The sequence below is a fragment of the Pinus tabuliformis genome, chromosome X (assembly GCF_031772625.1).
Source record: "Pinus tabuliformis cultivar Carrire ecotype Pingquan chromosome X, CPIR1, whole genome shotgun sequence".
In the NCBI taxonomy this organism is placed as follows: domain Eukaryota; kingdom Viridiplantae; phylum Streptophyta; class Pinopsida; order Pinales; family Pinaceae; genus Pinus; species Pinus tabuliformis.
In genome coordinates, this window is record NC_142308.1 from 1289152257 (window position 1) to 1289177251 (window position 24995).

Genomic DNA, 24995 nt, shown 5'->3' on the forward strand with positions numbered 1-24995 from the left:
GAATGTGAACGAAATGGGATGAATGTAATGCAAATATGGATGATGTATTATAAAAATACTTAATGGGACTCTAAACAAACTCCATGGATACAAGGGTGACTCATCTCTGATGCTCTGAGCAAGGGTGGCTCTATGGTGTTTCCACATGGGAAAGACCCAAAGGGGACCATAAAAACATGAGTAAATAATGGTTACTCACAACAAAACTCGACGCCTAATTCGACAGGTGGAAAGGTGAAGTGTTGACGGAGTACAAGTGACTCATATGAAGAGATTTGGTTTTGATAAGTGGCAAAAAATGAGACGTCATGGAAAGAATGGCTTTCTAACGAAGTTTCAAATTACCAAAAGCAAAGAGAGACCCATTATATTGCTCGGTGAGAGGTTTCCAATGGTGAGGATAGTTTGTCAAACTGAGCTACGGTTTGCTCATAATGGTCAATCGAAAATATATGGTTTTTCCTATAAAATGGCTTATTGTCCCCAAATTCAATTCATTTGCATATTAATTTGTTTAATAATTTGGAGAGGAGGAGGAGGAGGCTCTAAATCATGGCGATCTCATAGTGGACAAACTGACCATTGGAATTTGGATTTGTGACTTTTAGGTAGGTGGCCTAAACTTACTCATCATTTTTAGTGGATTAGATTTTTATAGATTAGGGCTTCATTAGGCTAAGGGAAACCCTTTCCCTTCCTCATAGTCGCAGTGCAATGGTTGGGCCTTTTTCTACATTCTGGTGCATAGAAAAGAGGATGAAAAGTGCGCCCAGTGCAATTTTTGGAGGAAAAATTGCACCCAAGACCTAAGGGAAGCATAGTGCTAGGGGTTTCCATGAATTTAAAGCTAAGCTTTGAAAATTTATGTAATGAATCTGAACTAACAAAACCTGATCGTATTTTATAGATATGATAGAGTTAAATTTGGTATCATGAGAATGAGACTTTGATGATCTTCCCACTAGATTCAAGGGAATCAAGTTGTCAAAGGGGCTCTAGCATGGTATGAGCTACTCAAGTTCTTGGACAACCCATTGATGAGGGTGGGTGAGCCACTTTTATCTCAAATTGTGAGCTATTAGGACCTAGATCAGGAGGTGTTTTTGATACAGGGACTTAGGATCGAGATCACTATCCAGGACATATACTTTTTGATAGGTTTTCCACCCTTGGGGGTGGTGGGAGAGATCCATACAGTGCTACCTTGTGGGAATCATATTGGAGATTTTATGGATCGTCATTGAGTACTAGGTACTCAGGTAAAGGAAACAAGTATCCAAATACAAGATTTGGAGAGACTAGAGACATGGGCTACAGTTGTAGCCATGGTGCGAATATTCGGTAGCCATGCCTTCCACTATGTCACTAAAGGACAGTTAGTGCTAGCAGAGAGTGTATAGGGAGAGAAGTATTATGGATGGGCCCAAATGTTGTTGACGAGATTGATACGTCATTTGGGTTTATGCAGGTAGCAAACTAGGGATAACTGTTCATTTGGGACAATTTTGTGTTCATTCTTCTTTGAGAATATCCTCATCATCTGACCAATTTTTTATGGGGACCCACAAGATCTCAAGATGCGCCACTAGGGGCGGATACTAAGAAGGGCTAGAGGGGGAGGATTCAGACATGTGTTCTGACCTGAGTTTTTTGCTCATTGGGATCAAATTCCACTCTACATAGACAAGTATCCATATAGTGGTATGAAATTTTAGGGGGATCTTGATCTACCACTTCCACAATGGCAAGCATGGGGACTAGATGGTAAGTGATAGTTGTTATATTTTTCTTTCATGTATAGTTTAGAAAATATATGTATGTGTTACTTATTTTCAAACTTTTGGCATGCATATATAGCACCGATAAAATCGACAAGATATACGGGATGAGTTGCAACATCTGGGGCTACAGATAAGAGGGGATCAACATCAAAGCAAGGCCAGATAGTGATGCATTATTGGAGCATCTCTATCAAAGGTTTGACTTGATGTTGATTCATGTGATAGAGCATGGGTGGCACAAGCTGGAAGATCAGTACACAGAGGCGTGTACAAGTCTTCTCTCTAAGTGGTGAGCTATCCTGAGGTGCACAACAATGGCTAGTCAAGAATTCAGAGACTTATGAGCTAGGGGATAAACCTTATTGGCATGAGACCCACTAGAGGATAGTGATTAGGCATAGGGGCATAGGTGCACCCATTTTTGTATGTAGCATGTTATGGGCACACCAGATGTATTTAGAGTAGTGGACTCCAAACACTATATGATGGATATTATGACACATAATATGGTTATGCATATTTTTGACAATGTGGTTCACCATTTGTTTATTATATGGATGTCTTCTAGTATATGCATGTGATAAATGCCAATATATAATGTTCTTTGCAATGGTATCTACATAGTTATTTTGTTCTCTAAGAGAATGATTGAATAAAATGGATTCAAATTAACATGCCAAAACCTTAACTTGTAGATATTTTCTAAATAGGAATGATTATGCACATGATAAATGTCATTCAATTGCATGATGAGTAGCAAGGAATCAAGAAAAACGTGAAGGTGAAGGATGCAATGATCAAGGGAATCAGCTAACAAACATATCACTGCATCATATTCAGCCTAATTATTGGTGGCATATCATATGCAAATGTTATTAGAGTGGGATAACAAATGCTAAGGGGATAAAATGGCACAAGCTACCGAGGATAGATTCCTGGAGAAGTGACTCACACCATCAACATAACTGATATATCATGTGGATGAAGGATCCATTTGAAAGGCACAAGAAGAAAACAAATGAAATGATTGGAGATGTGAGCTACCTATATGAAAAAAAGAACAAACAACATGCATTTCAATGGGAAATGTTTTAGGTAGAATTTCTTCAAGTAGAGTTCATTGCGAGGGTTGGGGAGAATATCTCCCTCTAGACCCTCTAAAAGGTATGTCCCATTTCCCAATGCTTTGAACTTCCCATGCCCCAGGACATCATGAGCTTGGTCATATATAAGAATAAACTCGCCTTCATGAAAGATATAAGGATGTATTTTACAATCATACTGGACTTTGGTGGGATTTTTACTTGCTTCAATGGTTTGCAATGTAACATGATGGTCTTCATTGGTGTGTTGAAGCATGATGAGTCTTTTTTCTAAAGGTTTGGTGTCTGGGAAGAGTTCGACAACAAGGTGGAGGGGGGGGATTTCACACTCGATTGGTAAGACTGCTTCCTGTCCATAGAAAAGGTGGAAAGGAGTGAACCTGGTGGCGATTTTGATAGAATTTCTATAAGCCCACAACATACGAAAGATAATTAGATGTCATTTGGTCTTGTGTTTATTCACCATCCACTGAAGCATAGTTTTAAGGATTTTATTGACAGCTTCAACTTGTCCATTTCCTTAAGGGTAATAAGGCGATGAATATTGGTGTTCAAAACCCAACAGTGAGGATAGCCCATACTAGATCTCATCTTCAATGTATCATCCATGGCTGGAAACTAATTATTTTGGATCCCCAAATAGAGTGACAAAATGGTTAAAGAAAAACAGGGTTGTAGTAATTGTGGTGTTATTGAACGTGGGCATGAGTTCTTCCCATTTTGTAAAATAGTCGATGACCATGATAATATACTTATGGTTATTAGCAAATGGGGGTCCACACTCCATAAATTTAATGGCCCATTTACAAAAAGGACTAGTTGCGATGACAGGATGGAGGGGAGCAGGTGGAGCTTGCACCTTCGGGGCATGTAATGGGAAATTGGGACAATGTTTAACTATCTCAATGCAATCGCTAAAGAGAGAAGGCCAAAAGTATTTGACATGCATGATTTTATAGGCAATGGCCATTTCAGAGAGATGTCCCCCATAAGTGCCACTATGACAGGCATTGAGCACTTTCTCAACTTCAGTATGGGTGAGACAATGACGAAGGACAGTGTCGATACCATGACAATAAAGGTCATCACCAATGAGGAGGTAGCTAGGGGCTTGATGTTGAATGTATCATAGATGATCACAAGTAAGATGGGGGTTGAATTTCTGGGTTCACAAATAAGTGAGGATGTTGCCATACTAGGGATCATCAAATGTTATAATGAACAAGTGTTCATCTGTAAGGACATCATTTATCGATGGATCTCGCGCACCAGTAGGAAATTCAGATATGAATTCAGCAAGGGCCAATCCTTTCTTACTCTTGGGCATGACAAATTCCAAATCAAATTCTTGGAGGATAATGATCTAATGGACATACTTTCCATTGATGATCTTTCGACTTAACAAGATTGCCATGGGATTGGAATTAGTCACAACCTTGGTCATATGCATAAGGATATAATGACTGAGTTTTTGAAAAGAGAACACAATAGCCAAGACCAACTTTTCTTTATGGGAGTAGGACATAGGGGGTATACTAAGGTTCTTACTAACATAATAAATTATGTTCTCATTTCCAGTTCCATCTTCTTGTATTAAGACCCCGACAACTGAATAGGTGGATGTTAAAACATACAAGATGAAGTCCCTTTTAAAGTTAGTTTTGGGTGACAGAATTGAAATTCAAATGCTCAACACTTAATTATTGAACCAGGGCTTCGTAAGCTTCGAGACATAGCATAAGTAATGCCATGGGTTTTGGGTTCACTCTGTAAATTCTATCTCTTATCCCTACAATCAAATCACTTAGGTTCAAAAGAACAACTTTAAAGAAATCCTTTTAATTATATTCTTGCACTGTTAACACAATGACATCATACCACTCTAGAGACTAGACACTCACTCAAAAAATAACAATCAAAGACTTTGGAAATTGTTTCAAAAGAAAACAAACTAAGGATATGTTTCAAAAGAAAACAAACCGAGGATTCATTCCAATCCATGCAAGATCAATCATTTCGAAACTAACTTGTTCTTGCACTGAAAATATTTTCAAAACAAATCTATTCCTACACTCAGTTATTGTACTAGAAAAGACAAAACAAATTTGTTCCCGTACTATGTTCCTCTACTTGGAAAATATAAAAACTTTGTTCTTGCACTCAACAATCCTTTGTTCCTATACTAAAAATAATATTCTGCAACAAGCCTGGACTCAATTGATGCAAAAAGAAACCTTGCTTGAATCAAGATAAAATTGACAAATAAATCTGAAGATAAGATGAAGAATTTATCAAATAACAGAGAAAATATTAAACTTTTGTGCACAAATAAAGAGATCGCCTCATAAATATAGTTTCATTTATACCTTGTTATGGTTTGATTAATATTGTATCCGAGATTCATCCCATGGGGCTTTGGATTGATGGTGAATGGGTGCATTGTTAAGGCACTCCTTGCGATAGGTCATTGGTTCAAATCCCCCATGGGTCCTTACCTACCAAAACAAAAAAAAAATATTGTATCCGAGATGAAATTCTGCATTTATTAGAGATCCAAAACATTAATTCACAAGGAATATTCAACTAATAACTTCAAACAAAAATATTCAGTTCATGTACCGGAGAAACCCAAGTAGGAAAATGATAATATGAATTCAACAGGACCAAAAGTACAATGTAACATTGAAATCATAAAGTTCTCAGAAGAAACAAACAAGTCCACTCTCACAGTAAAACTATCACATAATAACATTCACCAGAACGGAGGTTTTCACTTGTGTTCTGCATATAAACAATCTAAAATATATATATCAGTCACCAAGCAAGATCTAATGAATAATCTCCTTTCAACCCTGCAAATATTCACTCAAAATAACTGTACACACCATAGAGTAGATATCAAACTCTCAACTGAAGATGTGACTTTGAAAATAAAAAAGAACTTTCCAGATCCAAATTCTTACTGCATCTTACAATAAACATAAATATTTCTTCAATATTAAAATTTAAGAAGTAAAACCAAATGTGAATGCAAGAGTTCATATCTAAGCCTCTATTACCTTTTTCAAAAGGAATGCACAAGGGTTTATCTAGTCATACACACATGTTACATGCAACCTTCACACACAGATAACAGACACGCCATTTACTTATCACACAATAAAATAAATAGAGGGAGAACGAGTTTGGTTGGTTATGCCCTAGCCAACCAACTCGTTTCCCTTTTTAAGGAAATAAGTTAATCTACAAGAAAATATGTATCATCACAATAAATAGACGAAACAGATGAATGAATCTAGAATTAGTCCTATTTTATTAAATAACAAAAGTCTTTGCTTAGTACATATCATATAATGCTAGATCCAGTCCCAGAGAGGTTGTGTAGATACAATATTCTTACAATATCAACACCAAAAATTGTTCACAATATCTCTAGCTTACATTCTAATCTAACATGACATATATACAAATTACATTCGCTCATGACCATATCAATTTGATAAAAAAATATGAAGTTGTTTTCAACTAATCCCTAACTTTAGAAACCCTCAAATACTCCTAGCCATTTACAAGAAGATAGGAACAAAAATTCAAGAGTGAATGCATGCCATTCTCTTTGAAATTTGAGACCGACTCCTAGTCAGACTTCTCAAATCAGTGGCTTTCTAGATCTAGTGCGGGACTCGAAATAAGTGTAGGAATCTCGAGATCTTCTTGTACCATAACCACTTTGATTTCAAATTAGTGAACATGTATTTCAAAAGTCATAAGGTAATGTAAATGGTAAGTTAGATAGAAAAATATTGACCTATTTGACCTTTAATTAAGATAAGCATACATTCTCCATTTACCCAAAGAATCTTTAAAAGAAACAAAAAATACTTGCAGTGAGGTCTTATTTGAGTTGTGAAATAGAGGCTAAGGTAGGCTAATTTAGCTAAAATGTAAGACAATTATGACAACCAACATTCCCCCAACCTCATCTTGCTGTGTGTCCTCACACAACCACTAATCTCTGCAAAAACAAATATTGGAAAACCCTTACTTCTCATTTATGGATCTGGATATTGATTCTTGAACCCTTTGCTTTAACCTTCTTCACTCCAGCCTTCCTCATAAGTCTTTCCAAATTCTTAACACAAGTTCTTATATGTGCCGCATGGAATCTCCACTTTCTAACCAACTTCTTCAATTCAGCCATCACTACTAACAAATCTCCATTCCTAGTCTTTAATGTTGCATTCTAAGTTTCCACACACCTATTCAAGACCTCAAGCTCGTGAATCTGTTGTTTCAAATTTTGAGTTTTATTTACCTTCTTCCCAGGAGAAGAGTCCTTCAATTCCTCCTTTTCCTTTTGTTCTTCCTGTATATTCATTTTTTCCACCATGGATGCAAGAGGAACATCATCCTCATGCTCTTATTCTTTCTTCTGCTCTTGAACTCCTTCTTGTTCCACCTCTTTCTCATGGGTCACCTTCCATCTTTTGGCCTTCTTCATCAAATATTCCAAAGGAACATCATTGTCATCCTCCTTCTCCTTGTTCTCTTGACTCGTGACAGGGGTTTCCATTACTACTACTCCTTCCAAGAGAGAGAGAATATCTTTCACATATATATTTTCCATGGGGATATCCAATGGAGGTTCTTAAGGAGAAACACAATCTCTCCTAGATGACTCAGAGTCCTCAATGACCTTGACCTCAGATGGAGTCATAGGTTTCAATGTCTTCTTGCTAGAAGAAAACCCTCATGTTATTCTTTGGGGTGGTTCTGGCACCACAATCTTGACTTTCACACTCTTCTTTACCTTTTGGCCTTTCCTTTCCTACTGCTTTATTTTCTGAGGCCGAGTAGTCCTAGGTTTTTTATCATCTTTACCTCCTTACTTTTTTTCCTTTATGATGTTGGATACCCTTAGGTTTTATAGTTTTCTTACGCTTCCCTCCTTGTTGACTTTTTATGCTAACAACCTTCACAACACCTTCACTTTGATACAATTCCAAAAATGCTTCCCAAGTAGATCCCCTGTTTTTCAATTCCTCGCTAACCAAAATATTTATTAGCCCATAATGACATAGTTTAGAACCTACTTTATTCTTCTGGGATTTCTGCACACTTATAGACATCTTATCCAAGATTTTTAACAGAAAGTGTGGGAATTTAATCAACTTATCAAACTGAAAGTGCGTAAGGAGTCAAATATGGTACAGGTATGCCAGGAAGTATCTTCCTTCACAAGTAAGGAGTTTCTGTAAAATATATAGTAGACATCACTATTTCTCAACCATCTCGCTCCTCAACACTCCTTTCTTCCAATCAACTATGTAATCAACTTTTGCCAAAAACTTACACCATGCACCTTTTGCTACTTCACATTTATTAAACCATTTCTCCCCAGTAGCAAGAAGCTTCGTGGCTTGCGAAATGAACTTCTCTGTCACTTCAAACTTCAACAAGCCTATAGTAACTGCATTCCCATCGAAATTGTGTGAAAAAACATGGGTAATGGCTAAATCTTAGTCATTAAACTTATACAAGAAGGGAAGAAAGTCTACTTCCTATAAAATAGGAAAACTCATTTCATATTCCACTGTCACCTCCATCTCTTTGACAAAGCCTAGTTCCATCCACAATTGTGCCATATCGTATGTAGTATTGTTAGATCTAAGACTTTTGTGATCCATAATGTAGAACACAAAGTCTTTCGGATTAATCACATAGTTAGGATTTGGTCGACGTTCAGTATGTAGTATTGTTGCAACCTCCTGTCCTTCAACTGTTCAAAACTTCAAACTTCTTCAAGGACATGATATGAACTAACATGTTTCCGAATGAGTGTTTGGTACAGGAATCGTGTGATGATTAAAGAAAATCATTCCTGCGTTGACACCATCACGTTTAAACTCCACTTCACCCAACAAAGTAGTTACCTTCCTTGAAGTACGAAATTTGGTTAACAGATTCAATAACATTTTTAAAACAGGAAAAGCAATGATAATTAGGAGTGGTGATTAGACCAACTACACTTTCGAGGGATTAGATGGTAAAAACTAGCCAGCCTACACATGGTGGGAGGAAAAGTCAATTAATGGTGGTGTGAATTTGAATATAATGATGAGGAATTTGAATGAAACGACCTCCATACATGCATTTATCCCTCATAATGACATTCTATGGGGATGGTTGTTTCTTATTATGACAAAGGCCGCCTAGATCTAATGTTAATTCCTGCACTTAAACATTCATTTACCTTTAGACGTAACAATAATGGTCACTAGTACAAATAAGAATATGGCTACTTATTTTATAACAAAGCCATGATTCTTACACATCGCTACCATACTTTTTTAAAAATAATTGACCCATAAAGACAAGAAGCTCGAAATCAATTCATAATGAATCCTTGTACTGACATAAAAACTCTATGACAAAAAATTTCTCACACTGTAATAGGAGGGATTCTTGCATTGTTTTGACTGAGATTCCCACACTGTAACAGGAGGATTCCTGCACTGAACAAAAAAAATTCCTATACCATGATGAAAAAATAAAGGCATCTTGTACTAAAATAACCAATCAAGTTGCCTTTGGAAAATTCAGGTTGGATTGTATGTAAATGGATTGTGGATTTTGAGGAGATTTTTTTATCACTAGCTTCAGGTGCCATCATGCTTTCAATCTTGGATAGACAAGATTTCACCTGAAAATTATGAGGCAGGAAAAGAATCGGGATAGGGATATTATAAATAAAGGGAAGGAAAATCATTAGGGACACTTAGAATAAGGTGAATTAATACATAGAGGGATATAGGAAAATGGGGCAAGGCAAAAAAAATTAGGGGTACAAGAGGGAAGAAATATAAATGGGGATAGGAAATTTTTGTAGAAGAATAGGAGGGGCATTTAATATATTAAGGAACAAAGACAAGTTTAGAGGGAAAATTTCAAAAAAGGGAAAAGAAGAAAGACTGAGTATTCACCTTGGATGGTTAATGCCTCCGTCAGATAATGTTGTGACCTATTTGAATCAATTAATTGCAACAAGACTTTTCGTGTCACTTGTATAAAATTTTACCATGTTGCTTGCTCTAAACTTTTATAAGGGCTTAGTTTTTGTTGGTTGTTTTTTATTGGTCCCACGAAAAATTTCGTAGAAACCTGCTTCTTCTCAAAATAGGTTAGACATGCATTCCAATTCAAGTGACATCCCATTTTATTAAAAAGGAACCTGCCTGCCAATAATCTGGTTTTCAAGCAGATCCCCACATAAATGTGCCAACAAGCTTATTTTCACAACCATGTGTTATTTTTTATTTTTTTATTTCTTTTCATTAATTTCTTATTTTTTATTATTTTATTATTTTTATTTTAGGAAAATATTAAATCAAGAGATACTCACAGTATGTTTGTATTCTCTCCCTCCTACGATCTTCAAATCTAACTTTTGTTGTACTTGTTGTATGAAATCTTCCTTAGTGATGGGCTAAAAATACGTGTTAAGCTTGTGCCCATTCACCAAGAAAACAACTCCCTATCCATCAATGGTTTTTATCTCCACTACTCCATTCTCAAAAACATTAACCAATTCGTAAGGCCCTAACTAGCATGTATGAATCTTCCCCTTAAAAATTTTAAACTTTTAATCATAGAGGAGCACCCAATTACCTAGCTGGAGCTGATTTTTCTTAATTAACCTATCATGCCATTTATTGTGTTCTCATTGCATCAAGGTAGTTTTTTGAACAACATCCCTTCTCATTTCATCAAATTCATTTAGTTACAAAAGGTGTTGTTGTTGTGCTTCTGAGAGATCCAATCCCAACTAGACTGCAGTTCTAAGGGTTTTAATTTGGAATTCGATTGGCAATAATACTTGTTTTTTGTACACCAACTCATAAGATCTATGACTTGTGTTATTGTTCCAAGTAGTTCTATAAGCCCATAATGTCTCTGGTAATCTATTTTCCCAAGAAGATTTATTGTTTTTGTAAGGATGGATTTGATCACCTTGTTTGTAGATTCTACTTGGCCATTTTCCTGTGGGTGGTATGGTGTAGACTTCCTGTGTCGAATCTTGTAATGATCTATAATTTCTTTCAAATTATAAACAAATTGAGGTCCATTGTCAGTAACAATTTCTCTTAGAACACAAAATCAAGTAAAAAAACCATTAAATAAAAAATCAACAACAACTCTTTCAGTAGCATAAGGAACAACTCTAGCTTCTACCCATTTCGTTACAAAATATGTACAAACCAAGATATGTATTTTATTTAAATATGTTGGGGCTATAGGTCCCACAATGTCAATGGCCCATTTTTCAAAGGGATCTAACATTACTTGAGGGCATAAAGGCATCTCATCGTCTTAACAAAGTTAGACCATTCACTGACAACTATCACAATGCTTAACATATTATTTGGCATCCTTGAACAAGGAAGGCCAAAAGTAGCCAGTGCGGAGAATTTTATATGTTGTTCTATTTTCAAAAAAATGGCCCCCACAAGGCTCATCATGGGCAGCTCTCAAGATATCAAACACTTCCTCTTCTCTTACACACATATATATAATAAGGTTAGGTCCAGTATAGAAGAGTTCTCCTTGGATTCAGAAGTATGAAGTACTTTTTTTAATAATCCTCCACCTTTCTCTAGCGGATAGGTGTGGTAGTTTTCTTCCTGTGAAAACATAGTTATCTATGTCAGCAAACCAAGGAGAATTTGTTGAAACAACAAAAATATGCTCATCAAGAAATGAATCATCTACATGAATTACTTCACCGGGATTATTCAATCTAGAAAGATAATCAGCTACTACATTTGATTTTCCTGACCTATCAATTATAGTAACATTGAATTCCTCTAGTAAAAGCAACCACCTAGTTATCCTACCACTAGTTAAGTTTTTATTCATCAAATATTTTATGGCAGAGTGATCTGTATGTATAAACACTTCATAACCTGTAATATAGCAAAAACCACAGCTAGAAACTCTTTCTTTGTTACTGTATAGTTAAGTTTAGAAAATGACAAATTCTTACTAATGAAGTAAATAGCATAGGGTTGTTGATTTTATTCCTGTCCCAATGTTGCACCAATGGCAGTATCTGAGGCATCAGAGGAGATATGAAATGGAAGGGACCAATTAGGTCCCCTCAAGACTAGTGCATGTACTAATTTTTCCTTCATATTTGCAAAATATCATTGCTAAGATTCGGTCCAAGAGAAATCACTATCCTTAACTAATAATCGAAAAACAGGTGCAGTTATAGAAAATTTCTCAATGAATCTTCTATAGTAACCCACATGTCCCAGGAATCCTCTCACTTCCCTTTGTGTTTTTGGTGCAGGAAGGTGTATAATAACATCTACTTTGGTCAGATCTACGTGGATACCCTTATCATAAATAAGATGGCCAAGGACCACCCCTGCTTTGCACATCAATCTACATTTCTTATCACTCTAAGCAAGGGAGCCTATTGACACCTATTGAGTAATTTCTTTAAATTTTGAAGGGCTTCCCAAAAAGAATCACCAAATACTGAAAATTCATCCATATAAACCTCTACACACTCAAGGTTAGTAAAAATAGCCAAGACTTCCCTTTGAAAAGTAGTGGGAGCATTACAAAGTCCAAAGGGAAGCACTCGATAAGTGAATGTCCCCCATGGACAAGTAAAGGTAGTATTGTCCTGATCCTCAGGTGAGATTTGTATTTAGTTATACCCATTGAAGCCATCTAAAAATGAAAAGTACTTTTTACCTGCATGGGTATCTACAACCTCATTGATGAAGGGAAGGGGCAAGTAATCCTTGAGAGTGGCTTTATTTAATTCTCTATAATCAATACAAATGTGCCATCTCCCATCCTTTTTCGGGACTACTACTAGTGGAGAGACCCACTGACTATCGGATATAGGATAGATAAAAACAACATCTAAGAGCTTTTGAAGTTCTTCTTTAACAACCATTCTTAGTGCAAGGTTCATTTGCCTTTTGGGTTATCAGACAGGTCAGGCACCCTCCTAAATATAGGTATGATGAGTGCCAGTTTCAGGAGGGATGTCTTTCATGTCCTCATAACTCCATGTAAAGGCATCAAGATGATCTCACAACGAGCTCACAAGATGCTCCTGCTGGGATGGGTCTAGGTCTAAACTGATGTGTAAATATTTTCCTGGACTGACCTGAACAAGAGTAGTGTCAAGATTTCGAAAACTTGTGGTACATACTAAAATGTGTAATGATGAGGATGAGGCTTGGGGATCACATTTTTCCTGGAAAATTAGACTAAAAATTTGATAAAGTGATTCAAAATCGTGCATGGTGTCTGGGTTATCAAAAGAATCTTAGATCACACCCTCCTCAGTCAACTCAGTATATTGATGAAACATAGAAAGGTACTGAGGTTCCTCATCAATACTATCATAATCCAACCACAAGGTATCATGAAGCTCCTGAATAGATCTAGCAGGTGAGTACAAGGTGACCTTTTTCCTAGCATCCCCGTGGGAAATACACATGTCATTGGAGTGACACCCTATATAGGCATCTGTTGTGGCAAGCCATGGTCATCCCAAAATTAAAGGGTGCCCCAATAGGAATATTTGGTTGTAACACAATGAAATCTGCAAGGTACTCCTATGAATCAATCGAGACAACCGCATCACCTAACTCACCCTCTAGCTTGATTTTATATCTATCAGCAAGTTCAAGCACAGTGGGGGTAAGACAAATGTGGATCAACCGAAGTTGTTCCATGGTTTTCCTATTCATAATATTAATAGCCACTCCAAGATCTATTAACACAATGGGAACAAAGATATCACCTATCTGAACATAGAAAATTGGGCTTCCAAGATCAATATATTTCTCAACTTGAGCATGTCCTGTCATCAACTCGGTCGCTTTCACAACAAAATGGATAGTGTGAGGTTTAAATATCTTCCTCCCTGGCTTTTTAAGACAGATTTCCCAAACAATTTTAGTACATATATGAATCTCTTTTCATTAGTGGAATTTTGACGTCTAAAATGGGCCTCCTAAGGAAATTATAAAATAATAGTAGAAATAATAAAATAAGATTACATTGCATCATCAAATTTTAGAGGGAAAGAAGAAAAAACTATTTTTCAACTCATATTTCCAACTTATCTCCCTATGGGTTTACTCAAATTTCGAGAAGAAACACTCATTGGATGCATAATTTTGATTCTTCATTCAAGGAGTACCCATATTGCATACTTTAGATGGACCCTGCTACACGAAAAATGAGAAATACATGAAAAACATGATTGCAGTCATGTTTTTTCATATATTTCTCATTTTTTGTGTAGCAGGGTCCATTGAAAGTATGCAAAATGGGTACTCCTTGGATGAGGAATTAAATATTACATCCAACGAGTACTCTCGCTTGAAATTTGAGTAAAACCTTAGGGAGATAAGTTGAAAATACGAGTTGAAATAGTAGTTTTATTATTTTATTATTTTTTAATCTTTTTACTTTTTTACTCCAAAAATGGTGAATCATCCCCCATGGTTGACATCATTGTCTTAAATCTTATTGGTTCTTATAAATTTTATATTGGTTGTACATTTTTTTGAGGAGGCCCATTTTAGACCTCAAAATTCCCCTAATGATAGCTTGCAATAGAGGTACCTTTATACAAAGATTCCTCAACTTGAAAGCTAGGTCATACTCAGGGGTGGTGTCAACTTTCTCCACAACCAACCTCTGTAGAAAGGGAGATTGGTTCAATGAAGAAGGTAAGGATTCTGAGTGTATGGGAACAGGTTGAACAGTGGTATCATTGTTTGAAAAATTAGGAGTTTCCTCAGTGATTACTACAGGTTGTTTTCGTTTTTGTTCTTGTTTTTCCAAGTTTATTACCCTTCCTGATCTTAGTTGGAAGTCATTGACCCCAACTGGCATGGAATGATAAATAAGTAAATGGAGCGGTCCAATAGAATGAATCATTTGTATCGCTTTATTACTTGAGTTGGGCACTGGCTCTACTAGCAACTGAGGTGGTTAGAATGGTGGTGGAAATGGTAGTGGTGGTGGCATGGGTTGGGTTTGTTGAGGTAATGTAGCTGGTATTGTAGGTTGTGTCATAGGAAGGTGCATATGATGTGGGATATGACTGTGTAGGAATGGGATAGGAATAATGAGAGTGTGGTTTTCCCCTCCATCCCTTTCTTCAAGGGGGAGTAGGAGACTACCCATACTAAGAATGATACACATTCTACCAAGACTGAGGATAATTCATGTTTTAATAGGAATATTGTGGTGAATTATAATGAGGCAAATATGGTGCAGGTTTAGAAATCATACTTGTACTTACCCGTGGCCATGAATTTTGTGCCCCCATAGCATGCAATGGATCAGGTACTGAATGTGCTCATTCAAATGTTGATTTGAATCCTACTATGGATGGGTATTCCTCTACAGGATGCTTCCCTACACATATTACACAACTATTAGCACTTTTAACATGTTATGTAACCAAATAAAAAAGAGATAGATCAATGACTTCAAAATTAACCTCTTTTTACATCACATAAATGAACAATTCTTGAATGATAGAAATGACAACGCCTCCTTTCTATATATAGGAGTCTAAGGGGTCCCAATATAATTAGATCCTACATAACAATAATAATGTAAGGGTACAACAATAACAATAGTGGGCTTCTATGGGGACTACATGGGCATAATATTAACAATAAGGGGCTACACTAGTAGTATAGGGACCTAACATGCCCCTCTCCTTCAAAGAAGTGTGTCCTCAACGCTTTAGTAGTTTCAGATGCTTATGTATAAAATTCTCATCCTCCCATGTGGAATCTTCAGCAAGTAAGTTCTTCCACTTGATGAGATACTCTGAAATTGATTGATTCCATAGTTGTCAGGTTCTTACTTCCGTGACTTCTTCAGGTTCCAATATTAGTTTCCTTCCTCATCAACTTCTGGAAATATTTTTTGAACTAGTATCTTGTCACCTGTAACCTTCTTTAAGCATAAACATGGAAAACTAGGTGCACTGAGGAAGATGCAAGAAGCTCCAATTTATATGCCATATTACCAATCTTTTACAACACCTTTTAAGGACCATAGTACTTTGGTGATAATTTATTATCCTTCTTAGCTTTCTTGAGGGAAATTTGTTTGTATGGTTGTAGCCGTAAAAATACCCAGACACCTACATCAAAACTTCTTTCGTTGAGATGTTGATCTGCCTGTTGTTTCATTTGATTATGTGCCAAACTAAGGTTATCCTTTAAGAGTTGGAGAACTTGTTTTTGATGCTCAATGTGATCTTCCAGTACTTGAACCTTAGAATTTTTTCTAAAAGATGATGTGATGGATGGCGGATGATATCCATAAAGTTCCAGAAATGGGGTCTTTTTTGTTGCAGTATGGAAGGAAGTGTTATACCACCATTTAGCCAGAGGTAACCACTTGACCCATTGTGTTTGTTTATCGGATACAAAGCAATGAAAATACACTTCCAAAAAATTGTTCACTGTCTTAGTTTTCCCATCATATTGAGTATGATAATATGAGCTATGAGCTAATTGAGTACCCAGACAAGAAAATAATTTCGTCTATAAATTTCCAATGAAAATGTGATCTTTGTCACTTACAATAATCTTTGGGTTTCCATGTAGCTTTTGAATTGTTTCCATAAATGTAGTGGCAATTGTACTCACTTTAAATGGATGAGATAATGCACAAAAAGGTGCATACTTGGTAATTCTATCCACTACCACCATAATGAAACTCTTTCTTTCGGACTTGGGTAAACCTGTGATAAAATCCATTGAAACCTCCTACCAATGTTGACTTGGAATGGCTAAAGGTTGTAACAGACCTAGGGTCTTAATTGTCTCAACTTTATTTTGATGGAAAACGTAACATTCCACCACAAACTTTTCAATATCATATTTAAGGCCCTCTGAAAAAAATCATTCTTGACCCTGTGGTAAGTTTTAAAAAATATTGAGTGTCCTCCTAAGGCAAAGGTATACAATTCCAAAAGAATATTTTGTTTAAGTTGAGAATTCTTACAAAGATATAAATTATTTTTGTACCATAATGAATCATTTTTCCATCTAAATGTATCAGACATATCGGGATCATGATGTAACTTTTGAATGAGCATCTACACTTCTTCGTCATTCTTCCATTCATACCTTGCTTTGGTTATCCAATTTGGTTGGATAATAGAAATGGCACAAAGAAATACTTCCACATCCTCATCCTTTTTTTAGGGTACATCTGCAACAAGATTTTTCTTCCCTCTTTTGTAGATGATTTCAAAGTCATAACCCAACATCTTTGTGACCCATTTTTTCTACTCTTCAAAAGATAATCTTTGTTCCAAAAAGTATTTAAGACTATCATGATTTGTTTTTACCTTGAAGTATCTTCCCATTAGGTAAGGTCGCCATTTCTTTAGTGCATGTAGTATTTCCAAAATTTCCTTCTCATAAATAGGTTTGTGTAAATACTTTCCTTTGATTGGAAAACTTTCAAAAGCAATAAGGTCTTCCTTCTTACATTAAAATAACACCAATTCCATATCCTGAGGCATCACATTCCACAATCAAGGTTTTTGTGAAGTCTGGCATAGTTAATACTAGTGCTTGGCACATTGCCTCTTTAAGGTGTTCAAAGGCCTTAGTTGCTTCTGGAGTCCAAGAAAATGCATCTTTCTTCAGTAATTTTTTAGAGGTGCTGTTATTCTCTCATAATTCTTAACAAACTTGTGATAATACCCAGTCAACTTGAGAAATACTCAAAGATGCTTTATGGTTGTGGGGATTTTCCATTCCTTAATGGATTTAATTTTGTTAGGGTCTACCTTAACACCCTCATGAGATACAATATGATCGAGATATTCCACTTCCTATACTCCAAAGAAAAATTTCGAGGTTTTTGCATATAATTGTTATATGGAATTTGCATCTACGGATAAACATATTTTCCCTAAGTGGGTAGCTACACTTAGAATGACAGAAAAAAGTAGTTTAACCTTTTCCTATAATAGAGAGATCAGATGAAGGAACTTACTTGTAGTCTTTCACTTCCTTGATCCCCTTTGAATCGCTTCCGTCGCTCCCACCTGAACTGAATCTGCTCAATTGGTACCTGTGTCAACAGAAACAGAAACAACAACGATCAAAACATACATGATCTATCTACCATAAAAGAATGGAATTGAAGACATTAAAACACATAATCATCACTGATATGAACACAAATATGAGAAAAGGAATAAAGAGCTTTATTAATGTAGAAGGAATAGTTCCACCCAATGCATTTCGATCCCATGTCACTCCTCCAGCTTCAGTCCTACCCTCGTCACACCAAAATAACACCAATACAGCAGCATAACGTTACTTGACATGAACTCAAATCTCAAACCAACAGTATTTCCTTACAATCTTCAAACTCTAGCCCCCTTTATAGGGAAATGGAGGTGGTTTTGTCATAAATGGTGGTATTTAATGGCCTTCCAAACTTGGAATTAGTTTCCATGGAGAAAGGGATGAAAGGATAAGAGGTTAATTGATCCTTAGCCTATCCAAATTTGAGCTCATATGATGAGATAAGGGATGGGATCCTTCTAGAATGATCTATAATCAAGGAATATTCCCACAACCCTATGCAACTTTCGCTCAATCTCACCTAGCACAGGTCAAAGAGGGTCTAAGTGCACTGCAGTGCAAGCCTAAATGGACCTACTTGCTTTGCCGCGCAGTTACCCCTAACCAAGGTTGCACTAGTATCCCAAGGAGGCTTTTTAGCAAGGTATCAGGCTAGGAAACTTTCATGGATGAAAGCATTCAATGAGATGACTTGTCTAGGGAATGTAACAACTAAATTAGGGTTTGATGAGCCCTAATTGTACTGATCTGAATGTCGGGATTGATGTGGCCAAAAAGACCTGTAAAAATAATTGTTTCTCCTCCAATACTTTGAGAACCCTATCAACATGTTGAACATGATCCTTCCAATGTTGTTGTAGATTAGTATATCATCAAAAAATACTAACACAAATTTTCTAAGGGTTTGAAAATGGAATTCATCAAACCTTGAAATGTAGAAGGTGCGTTGGTAAGGCCAAAAGGCATGAACGAAAATTCATAATGACCCTCATGAGTTCTAAATGTTGTTTTCAGAATGTCTTCAGTCTTCATTCTAATTGGATGATATCTTGAACGAAGATCCAACTTGGTGAAGTAAATTTCTCCATGTAATTCATCCAACAATTCATCAATGACAAGAACAGGAAATTTATCTTTAATAGTGAGCTTGTTGAGCTCCCTATAATCCGTACACATGTACCATGATCCATCCTTCTTATGCACCAATACTACTAGAGAAGAGAAATAACTTTTGACTAGGTTGAATTATACGGCCTCTAACATTTATGCAACCATACATTCAATTTCACTCTTTTGGGCATACAGATATCTATAAGGCCTGATGTCTGGAGGAGCACTTCTTGGAATCAAATGAATAGCATGATCATGATCACGACTAGGTGAGAGGCCTTTGGGAATCTCAAATAACTTGGAATGATTTTCCAAGACTTTTTGGAGATCTGGAGAAATAGATGATTTCGATGTTTGAATCTCTAGTGAGCATAATTATGCAATTGTGCCCCATTGTTCTTTATTTAGAAGTTTTTTCATGCCATTAGAGTTGATTATCTTTCTTGGTTTCCCTGCAATACCCCTTAATTCAACTTCCTTTCCTTCCCAAAAAAAATTGAAGAAAAAATCATGAAAATTAAAAGCTATCGTAACCAAAGATTGTAACTGTTAGACTCCTAGTACAACATCAGGACCACCCATTGGAATGGAAATCATTGGAATATTCAATAAATATTCCCCCATGGTTAGCTTGATATTATGACACTTTCGAGATAAATTTATAGTTCCTCCACTTACAGCCATCGCTTGACACTCTAGTGCTAGATATAGAAACAAAATCAATTCCTTGGCTATCTTATAATGCATAAAATTATGGGTACTATGTGAATCAATCAACACTATTAACTTTTTATTCTTGATATGTCCTTCTATCTTGAGAGTTTGAGGAGTGGTAATTCATGCCAATGCATTACCAGATATGTTCATATTCATTTCTTCTTTCTCTAGGGTACTTTCCTAGTGTATATCCTATTCTTTTGAAATTTCGTGTTCATTTTCTTCCTCCTCTTCACAATCTATGTAAAATAATTTATTCTCAGAAAATCCTTTTTTCTTATAGTTGTGAGTGGTAGACTTCCTTGTCGCCATAATTTTGCTTTCAACCTTTCTTGCCACCCTAAATGCCTTCTCCAATGAATCAGGTTCCCCAAGGCGAACCTCATGGTGGATGTTATCCTTTAATGTCCCTATGAAGGCATCAATTGTATTTTCCTCTGGAATATCATTTACCCTTATATTCAATTTTTGGAAGTCCTGAATGTGCTTCTCCATTGAACCCTTTTGTTTGAGATTTATCAATTGGCTAAAGAAGGTCTTACTCTTTGTTATATCCTCATAATGTGTTATCATTTCCTTCATAAAAATTAACCAAGTGACAATTGGTTTACAAGAAAAAAACCATCAATACCATTCAAATTTATTAGGTTCTAAATATAAAGTTGCAATGTGTACCTTTTGTGTGTGTTGCACATTATGGAGATCCAAATACTGCTCCATCTGAAGTATCCATGTTATCGGATCCTTTCCATCAAACTTCCTCATATGGATCTTTGGAATATGGTGGGTCTTTAATCCAACAATAGAATCTATGAAATCATGATTAAAATATACTTTTTCTCATTATGAGTTTCATCTAATATCTTTTCGCCATTAGGAAGCATTTCTTCTAGCAACTTTGTCAAACCTTATTTCAAACCTTCCATGTCTTCTTTTAAACCATCCTTCAAACCTTCCATGTATGTTTTTAATCCATCCTTCAAATCTTCCATGTTTTATTTTAAACCATTCTTCAAACAATCCATCTTAGCTTCCATTTCATTTTTGGTTACTCTTTGCGAGAGAGAAATTTGTTGCACTTGGACTTGTAATTTTGATATATCATGTTGCATTTCTTCCTCTTCTTCATGCGTCGTAGAAGAAATTTCTAGTTGCTTACTAGGTGTGTCCATGTTATTGTTTTCATGAATTTTAAAATCAAACAATGATATCTATGTTTCACTATGCCATTTGAATCACTTAAAACTGATTTTTCAAACAAAAGTTATGCAAAATTTTAAAAATGCACACCTTTTTCTTCTTTTTACGAGCTAGATATTGCAGCTATTTTATATTTTTAATTTTGAATCTCCAAGATCTAAAATTTCATCTTGTAGTATCCCTCTGAGTCTTCTTTCCAACCCAATAAGTCAAACCAAGATTGGATTCTTCAATAAATCATTATGCCCAATCTCCCACCACAACCTGATTATAGACTCGTTTAGTAGAGCGAAATTGTACAAAGTTCCACGTGTCACTTTTTCCACCTTCGGCCCTGAAAATGATATCCAAAAAACTACAGTTCATCATATTTTCGTCACTTTTTATGAAATTCAAGTCTGATGCTCAGAGAGAAATTTATGACGATTTTCCCTAGGTCACATGTTTGAGATGGAATTATTGAGCTTGCAAAGACTCTAACTTCCTCAGATCATAACTCCGAAAATATAGCGAGACAATATCTGAAATTCATACATGAAGCTCATCAATATTTTATCTCCATGTGGTAGAAATTTTAGATTCTAAAACTTCTTAGAAAAATGTTATAGCGAAAATGCGTTATGGCCCGTTTGAAGCAGTGAAACCCTAGAATCCAAAGTTCTCATACCAAATGTTATGTAACCAGATCAAAAAAGAGATAGATCAACCACTTCAAAACTATCCTCTTTGAGGGGGAAACATCCTTTACATCACATAAATGAACAATTCTTGAATGATACAAAGGACAAGACCTCCTTTCTATATATAGGAGTGTGAGGGGTCACAATATAATTAGATCCTACATAATAATAATAATAAAAATGTAAGGGCACAACAATAACAATAGTGGGCTTCTATGGGGCACAATAATAAAAATATGGGGACTACATGGGAACAACAATAACAATAAGGGGCTACACTAGTAGTATATAGACCTAGCATAACATCTGCATGACACTCATGGAAAAAATGTTTTTTTCGACATTTTGGACAATAAATGGATAATGTTTCTTATTCTTCAACTTGATTCTACTAAAATTTTAAAGAATATATTTGTTTACCAATAGTCTTCATAATTTTAGTTTTCATATTATCCATTTTATTTTCCAAACCAATGATCATAGCATCTATAGATCCAAATATGTTGTTTCTAGAATTGCTCCTAATCCCTTACCAAATCCGGATTGGTTTCGTGAGAATTTCCTACACGGGTCACAAATTTGATCAAAAACGTTTTGAGAAATGTCTCCTTGTGCTAGAAAAATCTAATTATTTCTAGAATCATCATAAATCCCTCATACAAATAAGGTTCTTACAGTGCTCATGTCAAACTTATGCTTTGACCTTTGAAGAATATATAAGAATCTCTCCAAATAGTTTTCCAATATCTCATCATCACCCTGTGCAATGGTAAAAACCTCATCCTACATTTGTCATGTTTTGCAATATTCCTGATATTTATTCAAGAAAACCCTCTTCATTTTCTCCCAATAAGTTAAAGTATTCCCTCCCAACCCCATGAACCAGCATAAAGTTGAGTCCTTAAGAGTTATAGGGAAAGTCTTTAGCTTATGGGCATCATAGAATAATCATAACTCCTACACAAATATCAAACTAAAAAAGAAAAGAATCAGGATCTTCATGCACTTTACCATGAAAATGTTGAAGAATGGAGGTTGGAGTATTCTTCATTTGAACCAATGTATGTGGGTCCACAATTGGAAACCAAGAAGTGGTCTGTTGGTCGGTTGTGTGGTTCTCACCGACCCCTTCACCATGCACTTCTTCATTATTTTCCATATTTCCTCCTCCAAACAGACCACTTCCTGCAAACTATGAAGCATTACCATTATTCAGATTTAACTTTTTAGTCCAAACAGTATCCTTCTTCCCTTATATTGGCTGGGAGATTCTTGAACTATTGTCCCCAAAGTCCAGGCAAAAAGTCTTCTTATAGTTTTGGCCTACAACATAAGCCACAACGTGAGAAAATATTTCTGATTTATCAATATTTCCTCTACCCTACTTCGGCTTCAAACCCCTACCTCCTCTAGTAATGCATTTTAAAAGAAATCAAACCAGAAATAATCAACATAACTGTAAAAGAATTCTTACTAGAACAAATCAATTTGAAATCAAATACTACTGCTATTTCCAAAAATATACCTACAACACATAGTTAATACAAAAGAAACTCCTTCAAGAAATAGAAGCACACTGCAATTTTTTTAAAAACAAAGCAGACTTACCTCTACTACATAAAATAAAAATCAGAACTTTACCAGAATTCGTTTCAATGCCTCCCCGACAATGACGCCAAAATGTTGGGTGACAAAATTGAAATTCAATTCCTCAAAACTTAATTATTGAACTAGGGCTTTGTAAGCTTCAAGGAGTAGAACAAGTAATGCCAAGGGTTCTGGGTTCACTCTGTAAATCCTATCTCTTATCCCTGCAATTAAATCACTCATGTTCAAAAGAACAACTTTAAACAAATCCTTTTAATTCTATTCCTGCACTATTAACTCAATGACACCACACCACTCTAGAGACTGGACCCTCACTCAAAAAATAAAAATCAGATACCTTGGAAAATGTTTCAAAAGAAAACAAACTCAAGATTCATTACAAACCATGCAAGCTCAATCATTTCGAAACAAACTTGTTCTTGTAGTGAAAAACCTTTCAAAACAAATCTATTCCTACACTCAGTTCATGTACTAGGAAATACAAAACAACTATGTTCATGTACTCAGTTCCTGTACTATGAAAATATAACAAAATCGTTCATGCATTCAACAATCCTCTATTCCTATACTAAAAAAATTATTGTGCAACAAGCCTGAACTCAACTAATGTGGAAAGAAACCTTTCTTGAATCAAGATAAACTAGACGCATAAATCTCAAAATAAGATGAAGACTTTATCAAATAACAGAGAAAATATTAAACTCCTGTGAACAAATAAAGAGATCGCCTCACAAATATAGTTTCCTTTATACCCTATTCTGGCTTGATTAATATTGTATTCTAGATGAAGTTATATGTTTATTAGAAATGTGTAGCATTACTTCACAAGGAAGATTCAACTGATAACTTCAGACAACAATATTATGTTTCTGTACCGAAGAAACCCAAGTAGTTAGATGATAATCTAAATTCAACATGACCAAAAGTACGATGTAACATTTAAATCATAAATTTCTCAGGAGAAACAAACAAGTCCACTCTCACAATGACACTATCACATAATAGCAATCATCAAAAACAAAGGTTTTCACTTGCATTCTACACATAAGCAATCTAATATATATATATATATATATATATATATATATATATATATATATATATATATATATATATATATATATATATATATAGATATATATATATATATATATATATATATATATAGATAGATATCTATATATATCTATATATATATATATATATATATATATATATATATATATCACCAAGCAAGATCTAAATAATCTCCTTTCAACCCTGCAAATCTTCACTCAAAAGAACTCTACACACCATAGAGTAGATCTTAAACCCTCAACTGAAGAGGTGACTTTGAAAACAAAACAAAAATTTTCAGATCCAAATCCTTACTGTGTCTTACAATAAACATAAATATTTCTTCAATATTAAACTTTAAGAAGAAAACCAAAATATGAATGCAAGAGTTCAGATCTGAACCTCTATTACGTTTTTCAAAAAGATTGCACAAGGGTTTATCTAGTCATGCACAACTATTACAAGAAACCTTCACACATAGATAACAACCAAACCATTTACTTATCACACAATACAATAAATAGAGGGAGAATGAGTTAGGTTGGCTGGGCCCTAGCCAACCTA

General features: G+C 35.4%; 1 pseudogene; it reads right to left on the reverse strand.

The window, feature by feature from the left end:
• Positions 1–19854, reverse strand: part of LOC149144763 (NAC domain-containing protein 75-like) — a 51714-nt pseudogene extending 31860 nt beyond the window's left edge.
• Between the last annotated feature and the right edge of the window lie 5141 nt (positions 19855–24995).